Here is a 6,000-nt window from a genome sequence, read left to right as displayed (position 1 = left end):
TAGAAAATCTTAAGCCATCATGTAAATGATAACTATTATTATTATTATTATTATAAAAATGCCCCTGTCCTCAAGGAGTTATTTCCAATGAATTACTGGCTCTCTAGTTCTATTCAGTTTCCTGAGATGCTTAGAAGACAACTACCATTAGTGGGGTGTCCTGGATGAAAATCCAGCTAAAGAGACAAAATAGGAGGGGCCAGATAAGTAGGTAGGGAGCCAGGAGAAAGCAATGTCAGGAAAACTAGGAAGAGAATACCAAAGGGAAGAAGGTGGTAGATGGTGTCAATGTGCCTACAGTATGAGGTCAAATTTGTCTCCTTAGAATGAGTACCCTGGGTCATCCTTTCCATTACGCCCATTCCGGACATGAATGTGCAGCCATATTGGTCATTGGGCTTCATTTTTGCCTGTCTTCTTAGAGATTGTCTCCAGTGAATTTCTGGCTCTCTAGTTCTATTCAGTTTCCTGAGGTGCATCTGCTACTTGCTGTGCTACAGGGCTTGGTTGACACATGTGGGATGCTTTTTCACCTCCTTTCCTCCATTTTTGGTTTAAGACCTTCCTCATGAGATACCCAAGACACAATTAAATATAAGTAATCTTTGTCTTTCCTATAGGGATTATGGAGCAGTTACTGTCCCTTGAAGACCCAGGTAAGAGCTCTGATACTGTTCCTGAAACTCTATACTGTCAGACAAGTGGTCAGCCAGCCTTTGCTTGAAGGTTTTTAGAGGGAGGGAGAAATATGCCCTCCCCACTTCCTGGGGCAGCTTATTCTACTTCTGGAGATTTCAAAGGCTTGATCATCATCAGAGGATCAAAGGATGATTTTCCTGACATGGAGCCTGAGTTTGTCTCTCTAAAGTTTCCCTCACACTTCCAGTTTTTTCTCTCTGGAGACAAAGAGCACATAGTCAGCTAGCACTTATTAAGCACCTACTGTGTACCAGGCATTGTACTAAATAAACAGTGAGGATACAAAGAAAGGCAAAAGGCACTCCCTTCTTTGACAGAGCTCACATTCTAAAGGGGGAGAAAACAAGCAAACAACTACATACAAACCAGATCTACTGGAGATAATCAACAAGGGGAAGCACTAGCATGAAGGTACTTCTTATAGAAAATGGGATTTTACCAGGGAAAGAGAGAATCAGCCAGTAGGCCATTGCAATAGTCCACGTGATAAGGGTCTGCACCAGGGTGGAGGCCTTAGCAGAAGACAGAAGGGGTAATACACCAGAGATGGGAAGAAGGTAGTTGACAAATTATTGGGGGGAGGGGGAGAGAGTGAGCAGTTTGGGATGACATCTAGATTGTAAGCCTAGGTGACTGGGAGAATGGAGGTACCCCTGGGGTATAGGTAGGTCCCAATTACTGAGATCTTATGAAGTAGTCACATGCTCAAGAATTCAAACTATTGGCATTATGTAAGATGGGGATTGGAAACATATGGAATGAATTTAAATAATATGATCAATGCATGGGACTCATTATTCACGCCAATCCTACTCAGGACCCAGCTGTAACACAGAAGTTAGGAAGAGGGGACAGTTTGGGGAGAGAGGAAATGATTTATTTTGGACACATTGAGCTTAAGATGTCTATGAAATCTACAATTCAATATGTCTGAGAGATGAATTGCAAAGTCAGAGATGGACAAATAAATCTGCATAGTGACAAAAGTTTAATTCAAGGGAGCTGATGCTAAGGAAATAAGATATGGAGATAAATGGGCTCTGGACAAGGCCTTGGGGGACTAAGGAGGCATGGTCTGGAAAAATATCCAGCAAAGGAGACTGAGGGGGGTCAGACAGGTTGGAGAGGACACAGCCATGAGAACCTGGAGAGGATTAGCAGTTTCAGAGGATGCAAAGGATGGCGAAAAGGCCACTGGATTGGACAATTAAGAGATTGCTATTACTTTGGAGAGAGCAGTTCCAATGGAAATGATTAGGTCTCCAGCCAAACTGCGGAAGGAAGAAATGCGTGATCAGAAAGTGGAAACTTCCATTGTAGACAGCTTTCTCAGGAGTTTGGCCCTTAGAAGGGAAAAGAGAAGGACGTCTGGGAGAAGTGAGTGTTCTGAGGCTGGGGCAGACATGGCTGTGCTTGTAGGCCGCTGGAAACAGCTGGTGGACAGAGTGAGATCGAAGATCAGTGAGGGAGTGATGGGGGGCGGAAGTCTGCTGGAGAGAAAATAAGATACCATGAGATCACCTGGGCATGTAAAAGGGATGCTTTGGCATCCCTCACAAGGCTCTGGATTTGACTGAAAGTTCTTGGCAATCTGGCTGCAGCCTCCCTCATCAGGCTGCCTACACAGTTTCTGCCTCAGCCACACCTGCCTGTGTACCTTTCCCAGAACAGGAAGTTACAGGTCTTCAGTTCTTTCCTCCAGGCTGTTTGGCACACCTGGATTGCTCTCTCTCCTTACCTCTCATAACCCATAGCTCCCTTTTAAGACTCACTTCTCCTTTGAGAAGGTTTTCATCTGGGGCAGCTGGCACAGTGGATAGCACCCTGGCTCCGAAAGTAGGAGGACCTGAATTTCAATCCAACCCTCAGACACTTAATACTTCTAGCTATGTGACTGTGGACAAGTCACTTAACTCCAAGTACCTTAAGTAAAAAAGAGAAAAAAGAGCCCTTTCCTTCTCAGGATCACTTTTGCACCCCTCCCTATTTCAAAATCACTTGGCACAGATCCTGAATGTACTTAATCCCTGAACAGGTATCCTTTCAGTAGAAGGGATAGGTCCTCACTGAGGGCAAGACAAGTTTCCTTTTCATCACTATAGACCCAGTGCCTGAGACCCAGGAAGTGATGCACAAATGCTCGCTGACCCACTCTGGTGACCTAGAGCAGACTCAGCCCAGCCCTCCACCTCTGACTGGTTTTCATCACAGCCCAGTGGGAGAGCCGGTGACTTTGTAGGCAGGGACATGAGTTTGAAGCCCAGAGCTGCCCCTTGTGTGACCCTGGATTGTCTCGTTCCTCTCTGCACCTGCTCACTCGTCTGTCCAAATCCCCTCTAAAGTCTTTCCCAATTCATTATGTCTTTGGTCCATTGTAGGGGAAGGGGAGAGGGAGTTGGGAATGAGATTATTTTGTAGACCTACCACTGTGCCTTTGACCAAGAAGTGATTTCTCTCATTTTATTCACTAAAATGAGTCTTTGAGGAATGTGCATGTCCTGGTCAGGGTATGGGTAGATTAATGAAAAAGGGGCCCTTTGTACCTGCTATTGCTTCATTGGCTCAAGCATCATTCATTCCTCTTGGACTGTGTAACACACCCTTTCACAGTCCAGTATTGTATGAAAGATGCTGCACATGTTTTAGTCACCCACTTCCCAGTGAAGTATGTTGATGACTTTCTAGTTTTTTCCCCAATAATCTTGATGGAACATGTGACACATGTTGGGGCAGACTGAGCCCCCCTCCCCCTTCCTCAGGATATCATTTCTATGACCATAGAGAAACATGCATTTACTCAAGCAGAAAAAAATTCTCCTTACTAACCTTATTGTCATATAATGGAGAGCGGGAAAGGGCCTGCGAGATTATCTAACGCCAACCATTCAATTTACAGAGGCAGAAAAGGAGGTTCACATTTGAATTCAAGTCGTTTCATCGCAACTTAATGCTTATTTCTATGTGGAAGGGACCCAGCAAAAGAAAGTCCCAGAATATCCACCAGCCATTGTTTAAGAATCTGGAGGATAATTGAATATGGGAGCTCAAAGAGACTCTTAGAGATCATCTAAAATGATTGTCTCATTTTATGGATTATGAAACTGAGGACCAGAGATGGAAAGGGACGTCTCTCTCAGGTCAAATAACTAGGAAGGAGCAGGATTTACATTTGAGCTCAAGCTCTTTGGCTCGAAACATAACAGTTCTGTCACCACCGACCCACCTCCAGGGGCCTCTCAGTCTTGGCCCAAGGGGAGAGACATTAAGAGTGGGCAGGGGGCCTAGAGATGACCTAGCATGTTCTCATTCATTTTCACAGACAGGGAACTGAGGAGCAGGAGGGAAAGAGAAGGGGTCAGGATCACACAACTGAGAACTGGCAGGGCTGACTTTTGCATCCCGATCCAGACCCCTGCCATTACACAGAATTTGGTTTGGCGCTCAGTTACTTCTCACCAGCCCCTTCCAGTACCTTCTTGAGGTAGGTGGCCATTGTGGAGGCTTCTGTATTACAGTGTTCAAGAAGAGATCCTGGGGTAGGGGCAGCTCTGTGTCAACCCAAGTAAAGTCCAGCCATATTGCTGGGGAGAATGACAGAGCCCCAGCTTTATCTATCTTAAATAATTACGAAAGACTTGAGTATGCTGGTTAACACAAGGATGGTTCCTGATTTCATAGGACTAACTTTTTGATGAAATAGGCTACCTACCTTCTGGACACAGTCAATGCAAACATCTGTATCATGTAATAATACAGATTTGTTTTAAAAGTTACCTTTTCTTTTTCTTTTCTTCCTTCCTCCCTTCCTCCCTCCCTTCCTTCCTTCCTTTGTTTTTTCTTTCTTCTTTCTTTGCTCTCTTTCTTTCTTTTTCTGTTTTTTTTCCCAATGGAAGCAGGGGAGATGGAGAGAAAGAAAATAAATGTTTGGCATTGAAAAAATAAAATTTAAGAAAAACTTTAACATTTTAAAAATTAAAGTGGAGGGAAGGGTGGAAGTGATAGCCAGATACATCAGACTGGCCACCAGGGCCAGGATATGCAAAAGAAGGACATGGAACAAAAAGGAGATGCCCCCAAAAGTCAACGGGATACTATACCTAGTGGGTACTGAGAGAGGTTGTTACTAGGGATGATGTTATCAGGCCAAACACTCCTTAACTATTCTGTACTAATGCAATTTCAAGTTTGCTAAATGTCAACGGACCTTCTCATTATACAAAACAGAGGAAAGAATGCACTGACTAATGAGGTTACATTAAGAAAAAAAATTGATGAAAGTTTAAATGTTGAGGATAAAAAGGGACCATGAATTTTTAAACTGCATAACCAGAGGCCATCTCATCTATTCACCTGATTCCATAAGGCATACAGTCTGTCTCTATGGTTATGGAAGAAAATGATGTCAAGTACAAGATGTCCCCTCTTAAGATTGTAGATATAAAGGGGAAAACAAGTGGGCTTAGGGAGCTCATAGAAGAATTACTTTTCCAGATTCAGATAAACAAAAAAAGAAATAGGTCATTTTCGTAGCTCAAGATCAGAAGAAGAAAAAAAAATTCCATCAACTTCTTTTTTCTTGTCTTATTGCTATAGCTACCATTTTTAGTACAATACCGAGTAATGATGGTGATAATAGACTTTATTAATGGAAAGGCTTCTAATTTATTTCCTTTACAAATAATGTTTGCTCTTGATTTTGGATAGATACTACTTATTATTTTAAGACAATCTATTTATTCTTATTCTTTCTAGTGTTTTCAAAAATTAGGTGTTGTATTTTGTCAAAAACTTTAAGAAAAAAATTGAATGAATCATAAGTAAAGTTCTGAAGAAAAAACTCAGAATCAGATGGATTTGCAAATGAATTCAGTCAAACATTCAAAATACAGTTAATTCCAATGTTATGCAAATTGTTTTCAGTAACATGAAAAGGTATCACTGAACTAAATTGTATTATATCTTATTAGTAGAATTACCTACGAACCTCCACAAGTGATTTGGAACCAGAGAAACAAAGAATCAGAGCTATCCTGAGAATGATATTAATTCCAGAATATCTAAGAGAAGATACCAGGTACATGGAACATCTGGGACTCAAAATGTGCTAATTAAGTGGACACTGAGAGTGGATTACCAGGATAAAAGGAGACTTAATATTGATGATCATTTTTCATGTTATTTATGTTTAAGCTCTCTTGTTTACATTGGAGACATAGAACTCTCCCTTTTCAAAATTAGTCCACTGTGAGCCCTCTAAGTAATTTGATTTGTAACACGACTTATGTAAAACTATGAATTTAT

This window comes from Sarcophilus harrisii, chromosome X, assembly GCF_902635505.1.
Source record: "Sarcophilus harrisii chromosome X, mSarHar1.11, whole genome shotgun sequence".
Lineage (NCBI taxonomy): Eukaryota > Metazoa > Chordata > Mammalia > Dasyuromorphia > Dasyuridae > Sarcophilus > Sarcophilus harrisii.
Note: the sequence above shows the minus strand (reverse complement) of the source record.